Source organism: Triturus cristatus, chromosome 8 (genome assembly GCF_964204655.1).
Source record: "Triturus cristatus chromosome 8, aTriCri1.1, whole genome shotgun sequence".
Lineage (NCBI taxonomy): Eukaryota > Metazoa > Chordata > Amphibia > Caudata > Salamandridae > Triturus > Triturus cristatus.
Window position 1 is genome coordinate 56,228,514 of NC_140591.1, and position 26,780 is coordinate 56,255,293.

Sequence of the window (26,780 nt, forward strand, 5' to 3'; positions counted from 1 at the left end):
TCGACAATACAATTAATTCATCATATTATTTACTTTCTGTCTTTCTTTCAAACTTGCTTCCACCTCTCTGGTATTCAACTTTGCCTCCTTTATTTCCCAATTCTTCCTTTAATTGAAAGTAAAGCTTTGCCTGCATCAGCCTCCAGTTCCCCTTATACAAAACTGTTAGTAGTCAGATGACCTAGCTTGCCGACCCTCGCCATATAGGTCTGTGTTTCTGAGTATAAGTCCATTCATAGTTTACAAACATCATCTAACTAACTTGGCTCCTAAAAAGGAAATTCACCCATCAGACCAATTTAGCTACTGAATAATACTGGACAATTTAACACATAACTGCACATGCAGATAGAGTGACCAGGTTCTGCATTTATCTTTAACAATTATAAAAAATTCAACAGAAAGCCAAAATTGCCAGCTGGATGAAATAGCTCAGTTGGGAGAGCAGTAGACTGAAGATCTAAAGGTCCCTGGTTCAATCCCGGGTTTAGGCACATTTTGAACTTCTGCTTTGCATGCCACAAATGCTATTTGGAGTCAACTCATATTGACGTTGTTTATAATGATCAAAACCTTTTATCAAGCTGATCGATAAGACAACCATTTCAACATATTTTTTACATTCTGTCTTTCTGTCAAACTTGCTTCCACCTCTCTTGTATTCAACTTTACCTGCTTTATTTGCCAATTCTTCCTTTAATTGAAAGTAAAGCTTTGCCTGCATCAGCCTCGAGTTCCCCTTATACAAAACTGTTAGTAGTCAGATGACCTAGTTTGCCTACCCTCGCCATATAGGTCTGTGTGTCTGAGTATAAGTCCATTCATAGTTTACAAACATCTTCTAACTAACTTGGCTCCTAAAAAGGAAATTCACCCATCAGACCAATTTAGCTGCTGAATAATATTCGACAATTTAACACATAACTGCACATGCAGATAGAATGACCAGGGTCTGCATTTATCTTTAACAATTATCAAAAATACAACAGAAAGCCAAAATGGCCAGCTGGATGAAATAGCTCAGTTGGGAGAGTGTTAGATTGAAAATCTAAAAGTCCCTTGTTCAATGCTGGGTTTCGGAAAAGTCTGAGAGGTTTCTTGCTTCTCACAAAATATTTCTTGGTATCAGCTCAAGTTTTTCTTTCTTTATTTATCAAAATATTTGATCAACTGATCGACAACATGATCAATTCAACATAGAATTGTCTTTCTGTCCTCCTTCTAAATTTGCTTCCACCTCTCTTGCATTCAGCTTCGACTACAAATGTTTCCTATTTCATGCTTTTTTGTAAAGTAAACTCTTGTCTGCATCAGCTTCCACTTCTCCTTGAACACAGATTTCAGTATTCAGATGACATAGCTTACCTACTCAGGCCAAATACCTCTGTGTAATATGGTGCTAGTCCATTCAGAGTAAAAAAAAAAGCTACCTAACCTGGATCCGAAAAATGCTATTTACCTATTGCACCCGTTAACTGATGAATGATACAGGACATCTTAAAACATAGCTCTAGCATGAGGATGAGCATCTATTTTCTTGGGAAGTTTAAAAGAAAGGATGAAGACCCAAACTACCAGCAGGCTGAAATAGCTCAGTTGGGAGAGCGTTAGAGTGAAGATCTAAAGGTCCCTGGTTCAATCCTGCGTTTCGGCACAATTTCAACTTCTGCTTTTCATGTCACAAAAGCTGTTTGGAGTAAAATCAACACTCTTCTTTATCAAAACCTTTCATCAATCTGATCAACAACACAATCAATTCAACATATTATTTACTTTCTGTCTTCCTTTCAAACTTGCTTCCACCTCTCTTGTATTCAACTATGCCTCATTTATTTGCAACTTCTTGCTTTATTTTAAAGTAAAGCTTTGCCTGCATCAGCCTCCAATTCCCCTTATACAAAACTGTCAGTAGTCAGATGACATAGCTTGTACACCCTGGCCATATAGGTCTGTGTTTCAGAGTATAAGTCAATTCAGAGTTTAGAAAAAAAAATTCTACCTACATTGTCCCCTAAAAAGGATATTCACTCATCAGACCAAGTTACCTGCTGAATGATACTGGACACTTTAACACATAACTATAAACGAAAATAGAATGACCAGGTTCTGTATGTATCGTCTACAATTATTAATAATACATCAGGAGGCCACAGGGACTTGTTGGCTGAAATATCTCAGTTGGGAGATCGTTAGACTGAAGAGCTTAAGGTACCTGATTCAATCCTGACTTTCAGCACAGTGCGAGGGGATCCTACATTCTTGCAAAATATTTCTTGAAATCAGCTCTAGGTTTTTTTTTCTTTATTTCTCAAAATATTGTATCAACTGATCAACAACATGATAACTTCAACAAAAAGTTGTCTTTCTGTCCTCCTTCTAAACTTGCTTCCACCTCTCTTGCCATCAGCTTTGATGACGAATTTATCCCATTTTATACTTTTTTCAAAGTAAACTCTTGTCTGCATCAGCTTTCACTTCTCCTTGAACAAAGTTGTCAGTATTGAGATGACATAGCTTACCTACTCAGGCGACATACGTCTGTGTAATACAGTGCTGGTCCACTTAGAGTTTTAAAAGAAAAACGACCTAACATTTATCCCAAAAACGCTACTCACCCATTTCACCAGTTAGCTGCTGAACAATGCAGGACACATTAAAACACAGCTCTAACCTCAGATTGAAAATCCAGGTTCTGCATCTCTGTTCTGGGATTGTTCAAAAAAAGAGGCTGAATACTATAGCTGCTGGCAGGCCGAAATAGCTCAGTTGGGAGAGCGTTAGACTGAAGATCTAAAGGTCCCTGGTTCGATCCCGGGTTTCTGCACATTTTGAACTTCTGCTTTGCATGCCACAAAGACTATTTTGAGTCAACTCATATTGACTTTGTTTATAATGATCAAAACCTTTTATCAAGATAATCAACAATACAATTAATTCAACATATTATTTACTTTCTGTCTTTCTTTCAAACTTGCTTCCACCTCTCTTGTATTCAACTTTGCCTCCTTTATTTCCCAATTCTTCCTTTAATTGAAAGTAAAGCTTTGCCTGCATCAGCCTCCAGTTCCCCTTATACAAAACTGTTAGTAGTCAGATGACCTAGCTTGCCGACCCTCGCCATATAGGTCTGTGTTTCTGAGTATAAGTCCATTCATAGTTTACAAACATCATCTAACTAACTTGGCTCCTAAAAAGGAAATTCACCCATCAGACCAATTTAGCTACTGAATAATACTGGACAATTTAACACATAACTGCACATGCAGATAGAGTGACCAGGTTCTGCATTTATCTTTAACAATTATAAAAAATACAACAGAAAGCCAAACTTGTCAGCTGGATGAAATAGCTCAGTTGGGAGAGCAGTAGACTGATGATCTAAAGGTCCCTTGTTCAATCCCGGGTTTAGGCACATTTTGAACTTCTGCTTTGCATGCCACAAATGCTATTTGGAGTCAACTCATATTGACGTTGTTTATAATGATCAAAACCTTTTATCAAGCTGATCGATAAGACAACCATTTCAACATATTTTTTACATTCTGTCTTTCTGTCAAACTTGCTTCCACCTCTCTTGTATTCAACTTTACCTGCTTTATTTGCCAATTCTTCCTTTAATTGAAAGTAAAGCTTTGCCTGCATCAGCCTCGAGTTCCCCTTATACAAAACTGTTAGTAGTCAGATGACCTAGTTTGCCTACCCTCGCCATATAGGTCTGTGTGTCTGAGTATAAGTCCATTCATAGTTTACAAACATCTTCTAACTAACTTGGCTCCTAAAAAGGAAATTCACCCATCAGACCAATTTAGCTGCTGAATAATATTGGACAATTTAACACATAACTGCACATGCAGATAGAATGACCAGGGTCTGCATTTATCTTTAACAATTATCAAAAATACAACAGAAAGCCAAAATGGCCAGCTGGATGAAATAGCTCAGTTGGGAGAGTGTTAGCTTGAAAATCTAAAAGTCCCTTGTTCAATGCTGGGTTTCGGAAAAGTCTGAGAGGTTTCTTGCTTCTCACAAAATATTTCTTGGTATCAGCTCAAGTTTTTCTTTCTTTATTTATCAAAATATTTGATCAACTGATCGACAACATGATCAATTCAACATAGAATTGTCTTTCTGTCCTCCTTCTAAATTTGCTTCCACCTCTCTTGCATTCAGCTTCGACTACAAATGTTTCCTATTTCATGCTTTTTTGTAAAGTAAACTCTTGTCTGCATCAGCTTCCACTTCTCCTTGAACACAGATTTCAGTATTCAGATGACATAGCTTACCTACTCAGGCCAAATACCTCTGTGTAATATGGTGCTAGTCCATTCAGAGTAAAAAAAAAAGCTACCTAACCTGGATCCGAAAAATGCTATTTACCTATTGCACCCGTTAACTGATGAATGATACAGGACATCTTAAAACATAGCTCTAGCATGAGGATGAGCATCTATTTTCTTGGGAAGTTTAAAAGAAAGGATGAAGACCCAAACTACCAGCAGGCTGAAATAGCTCAGTTGGGAGAGCGTTAGAGTGAAGATCTAAAGGTCCCTGGTTCAATCCTGGGTTTCGGCACAATTCCAACTTCTGCTTTTCATGTCACAAAAGCTGTTTGGAGTTAAATCAACGCTCTTCTTTATCAAAACCTTTTATCAATCTGATCAACAACACAATCAATTCAACATATTATTTACTTTCTGTCTTCCTTTCAAACTTGCTTCCACCTCTCTTGTATTCAACTATGCCTCATTTATTTGCAACTTCTTGCTTTATTTTAAAGTAAAGCTTTGCCTGCATCAGCCTCCAATTCCCCTTATACAAAACTGTCAGTAGTCAGATGACATAGCTTGTACACCCTGGCCATATAGGTCTGTGTTTCAGAGTATAAGTCAATTCAGAGTTTAGAAAAAAAAATTCTACCTACCTTGTCCCCTAAAAAGGATATTCACTCATCAGACCAAGTTACCTGCTGAATGATACTGGACACTTTAACACATAACTATAAACGAAAATAGAATGACCAGGTTCTGTATGTATCGTCTACAATTATTAATAATACATCAGGAGGCCACAGGGACTTGTTGGCTGAAATATCTCAGTTGGGAGATCGTTAGACTGAAGAGCTTAAGGTACCTGATTCAATCCTGACTTTCAGCACGGTGCGAGGGGATCCTACATTCTTGCAAAATATTTCTTGAAATCAGCTCTAGTTTTTTTTTCTTTATTTCTCAAAATATTTTATCAACTGATCAACAACATGATAACTTCAACAAAAAGTTGTCTTTCTGTCCTCCTTCTAAACTTGCTTCCACCTCTCTTGCCATCAACTTTGATGACGAATTTATCCCATTTTATACTTTTTTCAAAGTAAACTCTTGTCTGCATCAGCTTTCACTTCTCCTTGAACAAAGTTGTCAGTATTGAGATGACATAGCTTACCTACTCAGGCGACATACGTCTGTGTAATACAGTGCTGGTCCACTCAGAGTTTTAAAAGAAAAACGACCTAACATTTATCCCAAAAACGCTACTCACCCATTTCACCAGTTAGCTGCTGAACAATGCAGGACACATTAAAACACAGCTCTAACCTCAGATTGAAAATCCAGGTTCTGCATCTCTGTTCTGGGATTGTTCAAAAAAAGAGGCTGAATACTATAGCTGCTGGGAGGCCGAAATAGCTCAGTTGGGAGAGTGTTAGACTGAAGATCTAAAGGTCCCTGGTTCGATCCCGGGTTTCGGCACATTTTGAACTTCTGCTTTGCATGCCACAAAAACTATTTTGAGTCAACTCATATTGACTTTGTTTATAATGATCAAAACCTTTTATCAAGATAATCGACAATACAATTAATTCAACATATTATTTACTTTCTGTCTTTCTTTCAAACTTGCTTCCACCTCTCTTGTATTCAACTTTGCCTCCTTTATTTCCCAATTCTTCCTTTAATTGAAAGTAAAGCTTTGCCTGCATCAGCCTCCAGTTCCCCTTATACAAAACTGTTAGTAGTCAGATGACCTAGCTTGCCGACCCTCGCCATATAGGTCTGTGTTTCTGAGTATAAGTCCATTCATAGTTTACAAACATCATCTAACTAACTTGGCTCCTAAAAAGGAAATTCACCCATCAGACCAATTTAGCTACTGAATAATACTGGACAATTTAACACATAACTGCACATGCAGATAGAGTGACCAGGTTCTGCATTTATCTTTAACAATTATAAAAAATTCAACAGAAAGCCAAAATTGCCAGCTGGATGAAATAGCTCAGTTGGGAGAGCAGTAGACTGAAGATCTAAAGGTCCCTGGTTCAATCCCGGGTTTAGGCACATTTTGAACTTCTGCTTTGCATGCCACAAATGCTATTTGGAGTCAACTCATATTGACGTTGTTTATAATGATCAAAACCTTTTATCAAGCTGATCGATAAGACAACCATTTCAACATATTTTTTACATTCTGTCTTTCTGTCAAACTTGCTTCCACCTCTCTTGTATTCAACTTTACCTGCTTTATTTGCCAATTCTTCCTTTAATTGAAAGTAAAGCTTTGCCTGCATCAGCCTCGAGTTCCCCTTATACAAAACTGTTAGTAGTCAGATGACCTAGTTTGCCTACCCTCGCCATATAGGTCTGTGTGTCTGAGTATAAGTCCATTCATAGTTTACAAACATCTTCTAATTAACTTGGCTCCTAAAAAGGAAATTTACCCATCAGACCAATTTAGCTGCTGAATAATATTCGACAATTTAACACATAACTGCACATGCAGATAGAATGACCAGGGTCTGCATTTATCTTTAACAATTATCAAAAATACAACAGAAAGCCAAAATGGCCAGCTGGATGAAATAGCTCAGTTGGGAGAGTGTTAGATTGAAAATCTAAAAGTCCCTTGTTTAATGCTGGGTTTCGGAAAAGTCTGAGAGGTTTCTTGCTTCTCACAAAATATTTCTTGGTATCAGCTCAAGTTTTTCTTTCTTTATTTATCAAAATATTTGATCAACTGATCGACAACATGATCAATTCAACATAGAATTGTCTTTCTGTCCTCCTTCTAAATTTGCTTCCACCTCTCTTGCATTCAGCTTCGACTACAAATGTTTCCTATTTCATGCTTTTTTGTAAAGTAAACTCTTGTCTGCATCAGCTTCCACTTCTCCTTGAACACAGATTTCAGTATTCAGATGACATAGCTTACCTACTCAGGCCAAATACCTCTGTGTAATATGGTGCTAGTCCATTCAGAGTAAAAAAAAAAGCTACCTAACCTGGATCCGAAAAATGCTATTTACCTATTGCACCCGTTAACTGATGAATGATACAGGACATCTTAAAACATAGCTCTAGCATGAGGATGAGCATCTATTTTCTTGGGAAGTTTAAAAGAAAGGATGAAGACCCAAACTACCAGCAGGCTGAAATAGCTCAGTTGGGAGAGCGTTAGAGTGAAGATCTAAAGGTCCCTGGTTCAATCCTGGGTTTCGGCACAATTTCAACTTCTGCTTTTCATGTCACAAAAGCTGTTTGGAGTTAAATCAACACTCTTCTTTATCAAAACCTTTCATCAATCTGATCAACAACACAATCAATTCAACATATTATTTACTTTCTGTCTTCCTTTCAAACTTGCTTTCACCTCTCTTGTATTCAACTATGCCTCATTTATTTGCAACTTCTTGCTTTATTTTAAAGTAAAGCTTTGCCTGCATCAGCCTCCAATTCCCCTTATACAAAACTGTCAGTAGTCAGATGACATAGCTTGTACACCCTGGCCATATAGGTCTGTGTTTCAGAGTATAAGTCAATTCAGAGTTTAGAAAAAAAAATTCTACCTACATTGTCCCCTAAAAAGGATATTCACTCATCAGACCAAGTTACCTGCTGAATGATACTGGACACTTTAACACATAACTATAAACGAAAATAGAATGACCAGGTTCTGTATGTATCGTCTACAATTATTAATAATACATCAGGAGGCCACAGGGACTTGTTGGCTGAAATATCTCAGTTGGGAGATCGTTAGACTGAAGAGCTTAAGGTACCTGATTCAATCCTGACTTTCAGCACAGTGCGAGGGGATCCTACATTCTTGCAAAATATTTCTTGAAATCAGCTCTAGTTTTTTTTTCTTTATTTCTCAAAATATTTTATCAACTGATCAACAACATGATAACTTCAACAAAAAGTTGTCTTTCTGTCCTCCTTCTAAACTTGCTTCCACCTCTCTTGCCATCAACTTTGATGACGAATTTATCCCATTTTATACTTTTTTCAAAGTAAACTCTTGTCTGCATCAGCTTTCACTTCTCCTTGAACAAAGTTGTCAGTATTGAGATGACATAGCTTACCTACTCAGGCGACATACGTCTGTGTAATACAGTGCTGGTCCACTCAGAGTTTTAAAAGAAAAACGACCTAACATTTATCCCAAAAACGCTACTCACCCATTTCACCAGTTAGCTGCTGAACAATGCAGGACACATTAAAACACAGCTCTAACCTCAGATTGAAAATCCAGGTTCTGCATCTCTGTTCTGGGATTGTTAAAAAAAAGAGGCTGAATACTATAGCTGCTGGCAGGCCGAAATAGCTCAGTTGGGAGAGCGTTAGACTGAAGATCTAAAGGTCCCTGGTTCGATCCCGGGTTTCGGCACATTTTGAACTTCTGCTTTGCATGCCACAAAGACTATTTTGAGTCAACTCATATTGACTTTGTTTATAATGATCAAAACATTTTATCAAGATAATCGACAATACAATTATTCAACATATTATTTACTTTCTGTCTTTCTTTCAAACTTGCTTCCACCTCTCTTGTATTCAACTTTGCCTCCTTTATTTCCCAATTCTTCCTTTAATTGAAAGTAAAGCTTTGCCTGCATCAGCCTCCAGTTCCCCTTATACAAAACTGTTAGTAGTCAGATGACCTAGCTTGCCGACCCTCGCCATATAGGTCTGTGTTTCTGAGTATAAGTCCATTCATAGTTTACAAACATCATCTAACTAACTTGGCTCCTAAAAAGGAAATTCACCCATCAGACCAATTTAGCTACTGAATAATACTGGACAATTTAACACATAACTGCACATGCAGATAGAGTGACCAGGTTCTGCATTTTTCTTTAACAATTATAAAAAATACAACAGAAAGCCAAAATTGCCAGCTGGATGAAATAGCTCAGTTGGGAGAGCAGTACACTGAAGATCTAAAGGTCCCTGGTTCAATCCCGGGTTTAGGCACATTTTGAACTTCTGCTTTGCATGCCACAAATGCTATTTGGAGTCAACTCATATTGACGTTGTTTATAATGATCAAAACCTTTTATCAAGCTGATCGATAAGACAACCATTTCAACATATTTTTTACATTCTGTCTTTCTGTCAAACTTGCTTCCACCTCTCTTGTATTCAACTTTACCTGCTTTATTTGCCAATTCTTCCTTTAATTGAAAGTAAAGCTTTGCCTGCATCAGCCTCGAGTTCCCCTTATACAAAACTGTTAGTAGTCAGATGACCTAGTTTGCCTACCCTCGCCATATAGGTCTGTGTGTCTGAGTATAAGTCCATTCATAGTTTACAAACATCTTCTAACTAACTTGGCTCCTAACAAGGAAATTCACCCATCAGACCAATTTAGCTGCTGAATAATATTGGACAATTTAACACATAACTGCACATGCAGATAGAATGACCAGGGTCTGCATTTATCTTTAACAATTATCAAAAATACAACAGAAAGCCAAAATGGCCAGCTGGATGAAATAGCTCAGTTGGGAGAGTGTTAGATTGAAAATCTAAAAGTCCCTTGTTCAATGCTGGGTTTCGGAAAAGTCTGAGAGGTTTCTTGCTTCTCACAAAATATTTCTTGGTATCAGCTCAAGTTTTTCTTTCTTTATTTATCAAAATATTTGATCAACTGATCGACAACATGATCAATTCAACATAGAATTGTCTTTCTGTCCTCCTGCTAAATTTGCTTCCACCTCTCTTGCATTCAGCTTCGACTACAAATGTTTCCTATTTCATGCTTTTTTGTAAAGTAAACTCTTGTCTGCATCAGCTTCCACTTCTCCTTGAACACAGATTTCAGTATTCAGATGACATAGCTTACCTACTCAGGCCAAATACCTCTGTGTAATATGGTGCTAGTCCATTCAGAGTAAAAAACAAAAGCTACCTAACCTGGATCCGAAAAATGCTATTTACCTATTGCACCCGTTAACTGATGAATGATACAGGACATCTTAAAAAATAGCTCTAGCATGAGGTTGAGCATCTATTTTCTTGGGAAGTTTAAAAGAAAGGATGAAGACCCAAACTACCAACAGGCTGAAATAGCTCAGTTGGGAGAGCGTTAGAGTGAAGATCTAAAGGTCCCTGGTTCAATCCTGGGTTTCGGCACAATTTCAACTTCTGCTTTTCATGTCACAAAAGCTGTTTGGAGTTAAATCAACGCTCTTCTTTATCAAAACCTTTTATCAATCTGATCAATAACACAATCAATTCAACATATTATTTACTTTCTGTCTTCCTTTCAAACTTGCTTCCACCTCTCTTGTATTCAACTATGCCTCATTTATTTGCAACTTCTTGCTTTATTTTAAAGTAAAGCTTTGCCTGCATCAGCCTCCAATTCCCCTTATACAAAACTGTCAGTAGTCAGATGACATAGCTTGTACACCCTGGCCATATAGGTCTGTGTTTCAGAGTATAAGTCAATTCAGAGTTTAGAAAAAAAAATTCTACCTACCTTGTCCCCTAAAAAGGATATTCACTCATCAGACCAAGTTACCTGCTGAATGATACTGGACACTTTAACACATAACTATAAACGAAAATAGAATGACCAGGTTCTGTATGTATCGTCTACAATTATTAATAATACATCAGGAGGCCACAGGGACTTGTTGGCTGAAATATCTCAGTTGGGAGATCGTTAGACTGAAGAGCTTAAGGTACCTGATTCAATCCTGACTTTCAGCACGGTGCGAGGGGATCCTACATTCTTGCAAAATATTTCTTGAAATCAGCTCTAGTTTTTTTTTCTTTATTTCTCAAAATATTTTATCAACTGATCAACAACATGATAACTTCAACAAAAAGTTGTCTTTCTGTCCTCCTTCTAAACTTGCTTCCACCTCTCTTGCCATCAACTTTGATGACGAATTTATCCCATTTTATACTTTTTTCAAAGTAAACTCTTGTCTGCATCAGCTTTCACTTCTCCTTGAACAAAGTTGTCAGTATTGAGATGACATAGCTTACCTACTCAGGCGACATACGTCTGTGTAATACAGTGCTGGTCCACTCAGAGTTTTAAAAGAAAAACGACCTAACATTTATCCCAAAAACGCTACTCACCCATTTCACCAGTTAGCTGCTGAACAATGCAGGACACATTAAAACACAGCTCTAACCTCAGATTGAAAATCCAGGTTCTGCATCTCTGTTCTGGGATTGTTCAAAAAAAAGAGGCTGAATACTATAGCTGCTGGGAGGCCGAAATAGCTCAGTTGGGAGAGTGTTAGACTGAAGATCTAAAGGTCCCTGGTTCGATCCCGGGTTTCGGCACATTTTGAACTTCTGCTTTGCATGCCACAAAAACTATTTTGAGTCAACTCATATTGACTTTGTTTATAATGATCAAAACCTTTTATCAAGATAATCGACAATACAATTAATTCATCATATTATTTACTTTCTGTCTTTCTTTCAAACTTGCTTCCACCTCTCTGGTATTCAACTTTGCCTCCTTTATTTCCCAATTCTTCCTTTAATTGAAAGTAAAGCTTTGCCTGCATCAGCCTCCAGTTCCCCTTATACAAAACTGTTAGTAGTCAGATGACCTAGCTTGCCGACCCTCGCCATATAGGTCTGTGTTTCTGAGTATAAGTCCATTCATAGTTTACAAACATCATCTAACTAACTTGGCTCCTAAAAAGGAAATTCACCCATCAGACCAATTTAGCTACTGAATAATACTGGACAATTTAACACATAACTGCACATGCAGATAGAGTGACCAGGTTCTGCATTTATCTTTAACAATTATAAAAAATTCAACAGAAAGCCAAAATTGCCAGCTGGATGAAATAGCTCAGTTGGGAGAGCAGTAGACTGAAGATCTAAAGGTCCCTGGTTCAATCCCGGGTTTAGGCACATTTTGAACTTCTGCTTTGCATGCCACAAATGCTATTTGGAGTCAACTCTTATTGACGTTGTTTATAATGATCAAAACCTTTTATCAAGCTGATCGATAAGACAACCATTTCAACATATTTTTTACATTCTGTCTTTCTGTCAAACTTGCTTCCACCTCTCTTGTATTCAACTTTACCTGCTTTATTTGCCAATTCTTCCTTTAATTGAAAGTAAAGCTTTGCCTGCATCAGCCTCGAGTTCCCCTTATACAAAACTGTTAGTAGTCAGATGACCTAGTTTGCCTACCCTCGCCATATAGGTCTGTGTGTCTGAGTATAAGTCCATTCATAGTTTACAAACATCTTCTAACTAACTTGGCTCCTAAAAAGGAAATTCACCCATCAGACCAATTTAGCTGCTGAATAATATTCGACAATTTAACACATAACTGCACATGCAGATAGAATGACCAGGGTCTGCATTTATCTTTAACAATTATCAAAAATACAACAGAAAGCCAAAATGGCCAGCTGGATGAAATAGCTCAGTTGGGAGAGTGTTAGATTGAAAATCTAAAAGTCCCTTGTTCAATGCTGGGTTTCGGAAAAGTCTGAGAGGTTTCTTGCTTCTCACAAAATATTTCTTGGTATCAGCTCAAGTTTTTCTTTCTTTATTTATCAAAATATTTGATCAACTGATCGACAACATGATCAATTCAACATAGAATTGTCTTTCTGTCCTCCTTCTAAATTTGCTTCCACCTCTCTTGCATTCAGCTTCGACTACAAATGTTTCCTATTTCATGCTTTTTTGTAAAGTAAACTCTTGTCTGCATCAGCTTCCACTTCTCCTTGAACACAGATTTCAGTATTCAGATGACATAGCTTACCTACTCAGGCCAAATACCTCTGTGTAATATGGTGCTAGTCCATTCAGAGTAAAAAAAAAAGCTACCTAACCTGGATCCGAAAAATGCTATTTACCTATTGCACCCGTTAACTGATGAATGATACAGGACATCTTAAAACATAGCTCTAGCATGAGGATGAGCATCTATTTTCTTGGGAAGTTTAAAAGAAAGGATGAAGACCCAAACTACCAGCAGGCTGAAATAGCTCAGTTGGGAGAGCGTTAGAGTGAAGATCTAAAGGTCCCTGGTTCAATCCTGGGTTTCGGCACAATTTCAACTTCTGCTTTTCATGTCACAAAAGCTGTTTGGAGTTAAATCAACACTCTTCTTTATCAAAACCTTTCATCAATCTGATCAACAACACAATCAATTCAACATATTATTTACTTTCTGTCTTCCTTTCAAACTTGCTTCCACCTCTCTTGTATTCAACTATGCCTCATTTATTTGCAACTTCTTGCTTTATTTTAAAGTAAAGCTTTGCCTGCATCAGCCTCCAATTCCCCTTATACAAAACTGTCAGTAGTCAGATGACATAGCTTGTACACCCTGGCCATATAGGTCTGTGTTTCAGAGTATAAGTCAATTCAGAGTTTAGAAAAAAAAATTCTACCTACATTGTCCCCTAAAAAGGATATTCACTCATCAGACCAAGTTACCTGCTGAATGATACTGGACACTTTAACACATAACTATAAACGAAAATAGAATGACCAGGTTCTGTATGTATCGTCTACAATTATTAATAATACATCAGGAGGCCACAGGGACTTGTTGGCTGAAATATCTCAGTTGGGAGATCGTTAGACTGAAGAGCTTAAGGTACCTGATTCAATCCTGACTTTCAGCACAGTGCGAGGGGATCCTACATTCTTGCAAAATATTTCTTGAAATCAGCTCTAGGTTTTTTTTTCTTTATTTCTCAAAATATTTTATCAACTGATCAACAACATGATAACTTCAACAAAAAGTTGTCTTTCTGTCCTCCTTCTAAACTTGCTTCCACCTCTCTTGCCATCAGCTTTGATGACGAATTTATCCCATTTTATACTTTTTTCAAAGTAAACTCTTGTCTGCATCAGCTTTCACTTCTCCTTGAACAAAGTTGTCAGTATTGAGATGACATAGCTTACCTACTCAGGCGACATACGTCTGTGTAATACAGTGCTGGTCCACTTAGAGTTTTAAAATAAAAACGACCTAACATTTATCCCAAAAACGCTACTCACCCATTTCACCAGTTAGCTGCTGAACAATGCAGGACACATTAAAACACAGCTCTAACCTCAGATGGAAAATCCAGGTTCTGCATCTCTGTTCTGGGATTGTTCAAAAAAAGAGGCTGAATACTATAGCTGCTGGCAGGCCGAAATAGCTCAGTTGGGAGAGCGTTAGACTGAAGATCTAAAGGTCCCTGGTTCGATCCCGGGTTTCGGCACATTTTGAACGTCTGCTTTGCATGCCACAAAGACTATTTTGAGTCAACTCATATTGACTTTGTTTATAATGATCAAAACCTTTTATCAAGATAATCAACAATACAATTAATTCAACATATTATTTACTTTCTGTCTTTCTTTCAAACTTGCTTCCACCTCTCTTGTATTCAACTTTGCCTCCTTTATTTCCCAATTCTTCCTTTAATTGAAAGTAAAGCTTTGCCTGCATCAGCCTCCAGTTCCCCTTATACAAAACTGTTAGTAGTCAGATGACCTAGCTTGCCGACCCTCGCCATATAGGTCTGTGTTTCTGAGTATAAGTCCATTCATAGTTTACAAACATCATCTAACTAACTTGGCTCCTAAAAAGGAAATTCACCCATCAGACCAATTTAGCTACTGAATAATACTGGACAATTTAACACATAACTGCACATGCAGATAGAGTGACCAGGTTCTGCATTTATCTTTAACAATTATAAAAAATACAACAGAAAGCCAAAATTGCCAGCTGGATGAAATAGCTCAGTTGGGAGAGCAGTAGACTGAATATCTAAAGGTCCCTGGTTCAATCCTGGGTTTAGGCACATTTTGAACTTCTGCTTTGCATGCCACAAATGCTATTTGGAGTCAACTCATATTGACGTTGTTTATAATGATCAAAACCTTTTATCAAGCTGATCGATAAGACAACCATTTCAACATATTTTTTACATTCTGTCTTTCTGTCAAACTTGCTTCCACCTCTCTTGTATTCAACTTTACCTGCTTTATTTGCCAATTCTTCCTTTAATTGAAAGTAAAGCTTTGCCTGCATCAGCCTCGAGTTCCCCTTATACAAAACTGTTAGTAGTCAGATGACCTAGTTTGCCTACCCTCGCCATATAGGTCTGTGTGTCTGAGTATAAGTCCATTCATAGTTTACAAACATCTTCTAACTAACTTGGCTCCTAAAAAGGAAATTCACCCATCAGACCAATTTAGCTGCTGAATAATATTGGACAATTTAACACATAACTGCACATGCAGATAGAATGACCAGGGTCTGCATTTATCTTTAACAATTATCAAAAATACAACAGAAAGCCAAAATGGCCAGCTGGATGAAATAGCTCAGTTGGGAGAGTGTTAGATTGAAAATCTAAAAGTCCCTTGTTCAATGCTGGGTTTCGGAAAAGTCTGAGAGGTTTCTTGCTTCTCACAAAATATTTCTTGGTATCAGCTCAAGTTTTTCTTTCTTTATTTATCAAAATATTTGATCAACTGATCGACAACATGATCAATTCAACATAGAATTGTCTTTCTGTCCTCCTGCTAAATTTGCTTCCACCTCTCTTGCATTCAGCTTCGACTACAAATGTTTCCTATTTCATGCTTTTTTGTAAAGTAAACTCTTGTCTGCATCAGCTTCCACTTCTCCTTGAACACAGATTTCAGTATTCAGATGACATAGCTTACCTACTCAGGCCAAATACCTCTGTGTAATATGGTGCTAGTCCATTCAGAGTAAAAAACAAAAGCTACCTAACCTGGATCCGAAAAATGCTATTTACCTATTGCACCCGTTAACTGATGAATGATACAGGACATCTTAAAAAATAGCTCTAGCATGAGGTTGAGCATCTATTTTCTTGGGAAGTTTAAAAGAAAGGATGAAGACCCAAACTACCAACAGGCTGAAATAGCTCAGTTGGGAGAGCGTTAGAGTGAAGATCTAAAGGTCCCTGGTTCAATCCTGGGTTTCGGCACAATTTCAACTTCTGCTTTTCATGTCACAAAAGCTGTTTGGAGTTAAATCAACGCTCTTCTTTATCAAAACCTTTTATCAATCTGATCAATAACACAATCAATTCAACATATTATTTACTTTCTGTCTTCCTTTCAAACTTGCTTCCACCTCTCTTGTATTCAACTATGCCTCATTTATTTGCAACTTCTTGCTTTATTTTAAAGTAAAGCTTTGCCTGCATCAGCCTCCAATTCCCCTTATACAAAACTGTCAGTAGTCAGATGACATAGCTTGTACACCCTGGCCATATAGGTCTGTGTTTCAGAGTATAAGTCAATTCAGAGTTTAGAAAAAAAAATTCTACCTACCTTGTCCCCTAAAAAGGATATTCACTCATCAGACCAAGTTACCTGCTGAATGATACTGGACACTTTAACACATAACTATAAACGAAAATAGAATGACCAGGTTCTGTATGTATCGTCTACAATTATTAATAATACATCAGGAGGCCACAGGGACTTGTTGGCTGAAATATCTCAGTTGGGAGATCGTTAGACTGAAGAGCTTAAGGTACCTGATTCAATCCTGACTTTCAGCACGGTGCGAGGGGATCCTACATTCTTGCAAAATATTTCTTGAAATCAGCTCTAGTTTTTTTTTCTTTATTTCTCAAAATATTTTATCAACTGATCAACAACATGATAACTTCAACAAAAAGTTGTCTTTCTGTCCTCCTTCTAAACTTGCTTCCACCTCTCTTGCCATCAACTTTGATGACGAATTTATCCCATTTTATACTTTTTTCAAAGTAAACTCTTGTCTGCATCAGCTTTCACTTCTCCTTGAACAAAGTTGTCAGTATTGAGATGACATAGCTTACCTACTCAGGCGACATACGTCTGTGTAATACAGTGCTGGTCCACTCAGAGTTTTAAAAGAAAAACGACCTAACATTTATCCCAAAAACGCTACTCACCCATTTCACCAGTTAGCTGCTGAACAATGCAGGACACATTAAAACACAGCTCTAACCTCAGATTGAAAATCCAGGTTCTGCATCTCTGTTCTGGGATTGTTCAAAAAAAAGAGGCTGAATACTATAGCTGCTGGGAGGCCGAAATAGCTCAGTTGGGAGAGTGTTAGACTGAAGATCTAAAGGTCCCTGGTTCGATCCCGGGTTTCGGCACATTTTGAACTTCTGCTTTGCATGCCACAAAAACTATTTTGAGTCAACTCATATTGACTTTGTTTATAATGATCAAAACCTTTTATCAAGATAATCGACAATACAATTAATTCATCATATTATTTACTTTCTGTCTTTCTTTCAAACTTGCTTCCACCTCTCTGGTATTCAACTTTGCCTCCTTTATTTCCCAATTCTTCCTTTAATTGAAAGTAAAGCTTTGCCTGCATCAGCCTCCAGTTCCCCTTATACAAAACTGTTAGTAGTCAGATGACCTAGCTTGCCGACCCTCGCCATATAGGTCTGTGTTTCTGAGTATAAGTCCATTCATAGTTTACAAACATCATCTAACTAACTTGGCTCCTAAAAAGGAAATTCACCCATCAGACCAATTTAGCTACTGAATAATACTGGACAATTTAACACATAACTGCACATGCAGATAGAGTGACCAGGTTCTGCATTTATCTTTAACAATTATAAAAAATTCAACAGAAAGCCAAAATTGCCAGCTGGATGAAATAGCTCAGTTGGGAGAGCAGTAGACTGAAGATCTAAAGGTCCCTGGTTCAATCCCGGGTTTAGGCACATTTTGAACTTCTGCTTTGCATGCCACAAATGCTATTTGGAGTCAACTCATATTGACGTTGTTTATAATGATCAAAACCTTTTATCAAGCTGATCGATAAGACAACCATTTCAACATATTTTTTACATTCTGTCTTTCTGTCAAACTTGCTTCCACCTCTCTTGTATTCAACTTTACCTGCTTTATTTGCCAATTCTTCCTTTAATTGAAAGTAAAGCTTTGCCTGCATCAGCCTCGAGTTCCCCTTATACAAAACTGTTAGTAGTCAGATGACCTAGTTTGCCTACCCTCGCCATATAGGTCTGTGTGTCTGAGTATAAGTCCATTCATAGTTTACAAACATCTTCTAACTAACTTGGCTCCTAAAAAGGAAATTCACCCATCAGACCAATTTAGCTGCTGAATAATATTCGACAATTTAACACATAACTGCACATGCAGATAGAATGACCAGGGTCTGCATTTATCTTTAACAATTATCAAAAATACAACAGAAAGCCAAAATGGCCAGCTGGATGAAATAGCTCAGTTGGGAGAGTGTTAGATTGAAAATCTAAAAGTCCCTTGTTCAATGCTGGGTTTCGGAAAAGTCTGAGAGGTTTCTTGCTTCTCACAAAATATTTCTTGGTATCAGCTCAAGTTTTTCTTTATTTATTTATCAAAATATTTGATCAACTGATCGACAACATGATCAATTCAACATAGAATTGTCTTTCTGTCCTCCTTCTAAATTTGCTTCCACCTCTCTTGCATTCAGCTTCGACTACAAATGTTTCCTATTTCATGCTTTTTTGTAAAGTAAACTCTTGTCTGCATCAGCTTCCACTTCTCCTTGAACACAGATTTCAGTATTCAGATGACATAGCTTACCTACTCAGGCCAAATACCTCTGTGTAATATGGTGCTAGTCCATTCAGAGTAAAAAAAAAAGCTACCTAACCTGGATCCGAAAAATGCTATTTACCTATTGCACCCGTTAACTGATGAATGATACAGGACATCTTAAAACATAGCTCTAGCATGAGGATGAGCATCTATTTTCTTGGGAAGTTTAAAAGAAAGGATGAAGACCCAAACTACCAGCAGGCTGAAATAGCTCAGTTGGGAGAGCGTTAGAGTGAAGATCTAAAGGTCCCTGGTTCAATCCTGCGTTTCGGCACAATTTCAACTTCTGCTTTTCATGTCACAAAAGCTGTTTGGAGTAAAATCAACACTCTTCTTTATCAAAACCTTTCATCAATCTGATCAACAACACAATCAATTCAACATATTATTTACTTTCTGTCTTCCTTTCAAACTTGCTTCCACCTCTCTTGTATTCAACTATGCCTCATTTATTTGCAACTTCTTGCTTTATTTTAAAGTAAAGCTTTGCCTGCATCAGCCTCCAATTCCCCTTATACAAAACTGTCAGTAGTCAGATGACATAGCTTGTACACCCTGGCCATATAGGTCTGTGTTTCAGAGTATAAGTCAATTCAGAGTTTAGAAAAAAAAATTCTACCTACATTGTCCCCTAAAAAGGATATTCACTCATCAGACCAAGTTACCTGCTGAATGATACTGGACACTTTAACACATAACTATAAACGAAAATAGAATGACCAGGTTCTGTATGTATCGTCTACAATTATTAATAATACATCAGGAGGCCACAGGGACTTGTTGGCTGAAATATCTCAGTTGGGAGATCGTTAGACTGAAGAGCTTAAGGTACCTGATTCAATCCTGACTTTCAGCACAGTGCGAGGGGATCCTACATTCTTGCAAAATATTTCTTGAAATCAGCTCTAGGTTTTTTTTTCTTTATTTCTCAAAATATTGTATCAACTGATCAACAACATGATAACTTCAACAAAAAGTTGTCTTTCTGTCCTCCTTCTAAACTTGCTTCCACCTCTCTTGCCATCAGCTTTGATGACGAATTTATCCCATTTTATACTTTTTTCAAAGTAAACTCTTGTCTGCATCAGCTTTCACTTCTCCTTGAACAAAGTTGTCAGTATTGAGATGACACAGCTTACCTACTCAGGCGACATACGTCTGTGTAATACAGTGCTGGTCCACTTAGAGTTTTAAAAGAAAAACGACCTAACATTTATCCCAAAAACGCTACTCACCCATTTCACCAGTTAGCTGCTGAACAATGCAGGACACATTAAAACACAGCTCTAACCTCAGATTGAAAATCCAGGTTCTGCATCTCTGTTCTGGGATTGTTCAAAAAAAGAGGCTGAATACTATAGCTGCTGGCAGGCCGAAATAGCTCAGTTGGGAGAGCGTTAGACTGAAGATCTAAAGGTCCCTGGTTCGATCCCGGGTTTCTGCACATTTTGAACTTCTGCTTTGCATGCCACAAAGACTATTTTGAGTCAACTCATATTGACTTTGTTTATAATGATCAAAACCTTTTATCAAGATAATCAACAATACAATTAATTCAACATATTATTTACTTTCTGTCTTTCTTTCAAACTTGCTTCCACCTCTCTTGTATTCAACTTTGCCTCCTTTATTTCCCAATTCTTCCTTTAATTGAAAGTAAAGCTTTGCCTGCATCAGCCTCCAGTTCCCCTTATACAAAACTGTTAGTAGTCAGATGACCTAGCTTGCCGACCCTCGCCATATAGGTCTGTGTTTCTGAGTATAAGTCCATTCATAGTTTACAAACATCATCTAACTAACTTGGCTCCTAAAAAGGAAATTCACCCATCAGACCAATTTAGCTACTGAATAATACTGGACAATTTAACACATAACTGCACATGCAGATAGAGTGACCAGGTTCTGCATTTATCTTTAACAATTATAAAAAATACAACAGAAAGCCAAACTTGTCAGCTGGATGAAATAGCTCAGTTGGGAGAGCAGTAGACTGATGATCTAAAGGTCCCTTGTTCAATCCCGGGATTAGGCACATTTTGAACTTCTGCTTTGCATGCCACAAATGCTATTTGGAGTCAACTCATATTGACGTTGTTTATAATGATCAAAACCTTTTATCAAGCTGATCGATAAGACAACCATTTCAACATATTTTTTACATTCTGTCTTTCTGTCAAACTTGCTTCCACCTCTCTTGTATTCAACTTTACCTGCTTTATTTGCCAATTCTTCCTTTAATTGAAAGTAAAGCTTTGCCTGCATCAGCCTCGAGTTCCCCTTATACAAAACTGTTAGTAGTCAGATGACCTAGTTTGCCTACCCTCGCCATATAGGTCTGTGTGTCTGAGTATAAGTCCATTCATAGTTTACAAACATCTTCTAACTAACTTGGCTCCTAAAAAGGAAATTCACCCATCAGACCAATTTAGCTGCTGAATAATATTGGACAATTTAACACATAACTGCACATGCAGATAGAATGACCAGGGTCTGCATTTATCTTTAACAATTATCAAAAATACAACAGAAAGCCAAAATGGCCAGCTGGATGAAATAGCTCAGTTGGGAGAGTGTTAGATTGAAAATCTAAAAGTCCCTTGTTCAATGCTGGGTTTCGGAAAAGTCTGAGAGGTTTCTTGCTTCTCACAAAATATTTCTTGGTATCAGCTCAAGTTTTTCTTTCTTTATTTATCAAAATATTTGATCAACTGATCGACAACATGATCAATTCAACATAGAATTGTCTTTCTGTCCTCCTTCTAAATTTGCTTCCACCTCTCTTGCATTCAGCTTCGACTACAAATGTTTCCTATTTCATGCTTTTTTGTAAAGTAAACTCTTGTCTGCATCAGCTTCCACTTCTCCTTGAACACAGATTTCAGTATTCAGATGACATAGCTTACCTACTCAGGCCAAATACCTCTGTGTAATATGGTGCTAGTCCATTCAGAGTAAAAAAAAAAGCTACCTAACCTGGATCCGAAAAATGCTATTTACCTATTGCACCCGTTAACTGATGAATGATACAGGACATCTTAAAACATAGCTCTAGCATGAGGATGAGCATCTATTTTCTTGGGAAGTTTAAAAGAAAGGATGAAGACCCAAACTACCAGCAGGCTGAAATAGCTCAGTTGGGAGAGCGTTAGAGTGAAGATCTAAAGGTCCCTAGTTCAATCCCGGGTTTCGGCACAATTTCAACTTCTGCTTTTCATGTCACAAAAGCTGTTTGGAGTTAAATCAAAGCTCTTCTTTATCAAAACCTTTCATCAATCTGATCAACAACACAATCAATTCAACATATTATTTACTTTCTGTCTTCCTTTCAAACTTGCTTCCACCTCTCTTGTATTCAACTATGCCTCATTTATTTGCAACTTCTTGCTTTATTTTAAAGTAAAGCTTTGCCTGCATCAGCCTCCAATTCCCCTTATACAAAACTGTCAGTAGTCAGATGACATAGCTTGTACACCCTGGCCATATAGGTCTGAGTTTCAGAGTATAAGTCAATTCAGAGTTTAGAAAAAAAATTCTACCTACCTTGTCCCCTAAAAAGGATATTCACACATCAGACCAAGTTACCTGCTGAATGATACTTGACACTTTAACACATAACTATAAACGAAAATAGAATGACCAGGTTCTGTATGTATCGTCTACAATTATTAATAATACATCAGGAGGCCACAGGGACTTGTTGGCTGAAATATCTCAGTTGGGAGATCGTTAGACTGAAGAGCTTAAGGTACCTGATTCAATCCTGACTTTCAGCACAGTGCGAGGGGATCCTACATTCTTGCAAAATATTTCTTGAAATCAGCTCTAGTTTTTTTTTCTTTATTTCTCAAAATATTTTATCAACTGATCAACAACATGATAACTTCAACAAAAAGTTGTCTTTCTGTCCTCCTTCTAAACTTGCTTCCACCTCTCTTGCCATCAGCTTTGATGACGAATTTATCCCATTTTATACTTTTTTCAAAGTAAACTCTTGTCTGCATCAGCTTTCACTTCTCCTTGAACAAAGTTGTCAGTATTGAGATGACATAGCTTACCTACTCAGGCGACATACGTCTGTGTAATACAGTGCTGGTCCACTTAGAGTTTTAAAAGAAAAACAACCTAACATTTATCCCAAAAACGCTACTCACCCATTTCACCAGTTAGCTGCTGAACAATGCAGGACACATTAAAACACAGCTCTAACCTCAGATTGAAAATCCAGGTTCTGCATCTCTGTTCTGGGATTGTTCAAAAAAAGAGGCTGAATACTATAGCTGCTGGCAGGCCGAAATAGCTCAGTTGGGAGAGCGTTACACTGAAGATCTAAAGGTCCCTGGTTCGATCCCGGGTTTCGGCACATTTTGAACTTCTGCTTTGCATGCCACAAAGACTATTTTGAGTCAACTCATATTGACTTTGTTTATAATGATCAAAACCTTTTATCAAGATAATCGACAATACAATTAATTCAACATATTATTTACTTTCTGTCTTTCTTTCAAACTTGCTTCCACCTCTCTTGTATTCAACTTTGCCTCCTTTATTTCCCAATTCTTCCTTTAATTGAAAGTAAAGCTTTGCCTGCATCAGCCTCCAGTTCCCCTTATACAAAACTGTTAGTAGTCAGATGACCTAGCTTGCCGACCCTCGCCATATAGGTCTGTGTTTCTGAGTATAAGTCCATTCATAGTTTACAAACATCATCTAACTAACTTGGCTCCTAAAAAGGAAATTCACCCATCAGACAAATTTAGCTACTGAATAATACTGGACAATTTAACACATAACTGCACATGCAGATAGAGTGACCAGGTTCTGCATTTATCTTTAACAATTATAAAAAATACAACAGAAAGCCAAAATTGCCAGCTGGATGAAATAGCTCAGTTGGGAGAGCAGTAGACTGAAGATCTAAAGGTCCCGGGTTTAGGCACATTTTGAACTTCTGCTTTGCATGCCACAAATGCTATTTGGAGTCAACTCATATTGACGTTGTTTATAATGATCAAAACCTTTTATCAAGCTGATCGATAAGACAACCATTTCAACATATTTTTTACATTCTGTCTTTCTGTCAAACTTGCTTCCACCTCTCTTGTATTCAACTTTACCTGCTTTATTTGCCAATTCTTCCTTTAATTGAAAGTAAAGCTTTGCCTGCATCAGCCTCGAGTTCCCCTTATACAAAACTGTTAGTAGTCAGATGACCTAGTTTGCCTACCCTCGCCATATAGGTCTGTGTGTCTGAGTATAAGTCCATTCATAGTTTACAAACATCTTCTAACTAACTTGGCTCCTAAAAAGGAAATTCACCCATCAGACCAATTTAGCTGCTGAATAATATTGGACAATTTAACACATAACTGCACATGCAGATAGAATGACCAGGGTCTGCATTTATCTTTAACAATTATCAAAAATACAACAGAAAGCCAAAATGGCCAGCTGGATGAAATAGCTCAGTCGGGAGAGTGTTAGATTGAAAATCTAAAAGTCCCTTGTTCAATGCTGGGTTTCGGAAAAGTCTGAGAGGTTTCTTGCTTCTCACAAAGTATTTCTTGGTATCAGCTCAAGTTTTTCTTTCTTTATTTATCAAAATATTTGATCAACTGATCGACAACATGATCAATTCAACATAGAATTGTCTTTCTGTCCTCCTTCTAAATTTGCTTCCACCTCTCTTGCATTCAGCTTCGACTACAAATGTTTCCTATTTCATGCTTTTTTGTAAAGTAAACTCTTGTCTGCATCAGCTTCCACTTCTCCTTGAACACAGATTTCAGTATTCAGATGACATAGCTTACCTACTCAGGCCAAATACCTCTGTGTAATATGGTGCTAGTCCATTCAGAGTAAAAAAAAAAGCTACCTAACCTGGATCCGAAAAATGCTATTCACCTATTGCACCCGTTAACTGATGAATGATACAGGACATCTTAAAACATAGCTCTAGCATGAGGTTGAGCATCTATTTTCTTGGGAAGTTTAAAAGAAAAGATGAAGATCCAAACTACCAGCAGGCCGAAATAGCTCAGTTGGGAGAGCGTTAGACTGAAGATCTAAAGGTCCCTGGTTCAATCCCGGGTTTCGGCACAATTTCAACTTCTGCTTTTCATGTCACAAAAGCTGTTTGTGTTGTTGATCAGATTGATAAAATGTTTTGATAAAGAAGAGCGTTGATTTAACTCCAATCAATTCAACATATTATTTACTTTCTGTCTTCCTTTCAAACTTGCTTCCACCTCTCTTGTATTCAACTATGCCTCATTTATTTGCAACTTCTTGCTTTATTTTAAAGTAAAGCTTTGCCTGCATCAGCCTCCAATTCCCCTTATACAAAACTGTCAGTAGTCAGATGACATAGCTTGTACACCCTGGCCATATAGGTCTGTGTTTCAGAGTATAAGTCAATTCAGAGTTTAGAAAAAAAAATTCTACCTACATTGTCCCCTAAAAAGGATATTCACTCATCAGACCAAGTTACCTGCTGAATGATACTGGACACTTTAACACATAACTATAAACGAAAATAGAATGACCAGGTTCTGTATGTATCGTCTACAATTATTAATAATACATCAGGAGGCCACAGGTACTTGTTGGCTGAAATATCTCAGTTGGGAGATCGTTAGACTGAAGAGCTTAAGGTACCTGATTCAATCCTGACTTTCAGCACAGTGCGAGGGGATCCTACATTCTTGCAAAATATTTCTTGAAATCAGCTCTAGTTTTTTTTTCTTTATTTCTCAAAATATTTTATCAACTGATCAACAACATGATAACTTCAACAAAAAGTTGTCTTTCTGTCCTCCTTCTAAACTTGCTTCCACCTCTCTTGCCATCAGCTTTGATGACAAATTTATCCTATTTTATACTTTTTTCAAAGTAAACTCTTGTCTGCATCAGCTTTCACTTCTCCTTGAACAAAGTTGTCAGTATTGAGATGACATAGCTTACCTACTCAGGCGACATACGTCTGTGTAATACAGTGCTGGTCCACTTAGAGTTTTAAAAGAAAAACGACCTAACATTTATCCCAAAAACGCTACTCACCCATTTCACCAGTTAGCTGCTGAACAATGCAGGACACATTAAAACACAGCTCTAACCTCAGATTGAAAATCCAGGTTCTGCATCTCTGTTCTGGGATTGTTCAAAAAAAGAGGCTGAATACTATAGCTGCTGGCAGGCCGAAATAGCTCAGTTGGGAGAGCGTTAGACTGAAGATCTAAAGGTCCCTGGTTCGATCCCGGGTTTCTGCACATTTTGAACTTCTGCTTTGCATGCCACAAAGACTATTTTGAGTCAACTCATATTGACTTTGTTTATAATGATCAAAACCTTTTATCAAGATAATCAACAATACAATTAATTCAACATATTATTTACTTTCTGTCTTTCTTTCAAACTTGCTTCCACCTCTCTTGTATTCAACTTTGCCTCCTTTATTTCCCAATTCTTCCTTTAATTGAAAGTAAAGCTTTGCCTGCATCAGCCTCCAGTTCCCCTTATACAAAACTGTTAGTAGTCAGATGACCTAGCTTGCCGACCCTCGCCATATAGGTCTGTGTTTCTGAGTATAAGTCCATTCATAGTTTACAAACATCATCTAACTAACTTGGCTCCTAAACAGGAAATTCACCCATCAGACCAATTTAGCTACTGAATAATACTGGACAATTTAACACATAACTGCACATGCAGATAGAGTGACCAGGTTCTGCATTTATCTTTAACAATTATAAAAAATACAACAGAAAGCCAAACTTGTCAGCTGGATGAAATAGCTCAGTTGGGAGAGCAGTAGACTGATGATCTAAAGGTCCCTTGTTCAATCCCGGGTTTAGGCACATTTTGAACTTCTGCTTTGCATGCCACAAATGCTATTTG

The 26,780-nt window shown here is 37.5% G+C and overlaps 6 non-coding genes across 6 annotated transcripts; all 6 read left to right on the forward strand.

Annotated features, from left to right (window-relative positions):
• Positions 1-5,668: 5,668 nt before the first annotated feature.
• On the forward strand, positions 5,669-5,741 carry TRNAF-GAA (transfer RNA phenylalanine (anticodon GAA)). The gene has a single exon. It is a non-coding gene; the product is annotated as a tRNA-Phe (tRNA).
• A 2,844-nt stretch (positions 5,742-8,585) lies between these two features.
• Positions 8,586-8,658, forward strand: TRNAF-GAA (transfer RNA phenylalanine (anticodon GAA)). The gene has a single exon. It is a non-coding gene; the product is annotated as a tRNA-Phe (tRNA).
• A 2,845-nt stretch (positions 8,659-11,503) lies between these two features.
• TRNAF-GAA (transfer RNA phenylalanine (anticodon GAA)) lies at positions 11,504-11,576 on the forward strand. Its single transcript has one exon. It is a non-coding gene; the product is annotated as a tRNA-Phe (tRNA).
• Positions 11,577-14,421: 2,845 nt separating this feature from the next.
• TRNAF-GAA (transfer RNA phenylalanine (anticodon GAA)) lies at positions 14,422-14,494 on the forward strand. The gene has a single exon. It is a non-coding gene; the product is annotated as a tRNA-Phe (tRNA).
• A 2,846-nt stretch (positions 14,495-17,340) lies between these two features.
• TRNAF-GAA (transfer RNA phenylalanine (anticodon GAA)) lies at positions 17,341-17,413 on the forward strand. The gene has a single exon. It is a non-coding gene; the product is annotated as a tRNA-Phe (tRNA).
• A 7,497-nt stretch (positions 17,414-24,910) lies between these two features.
• TRNAF-GAA (transfer RNA phenylalanine (anticodon GAA)) lies at positions 24,911-24,983 on the forward strand. Its single transcript has one exon. It is a non-coding gene; the product is annotated as a tRNA-Phe (tRNA).
• Positions 24,984-26,780: the final 1,797 nt, after the last annotated feature.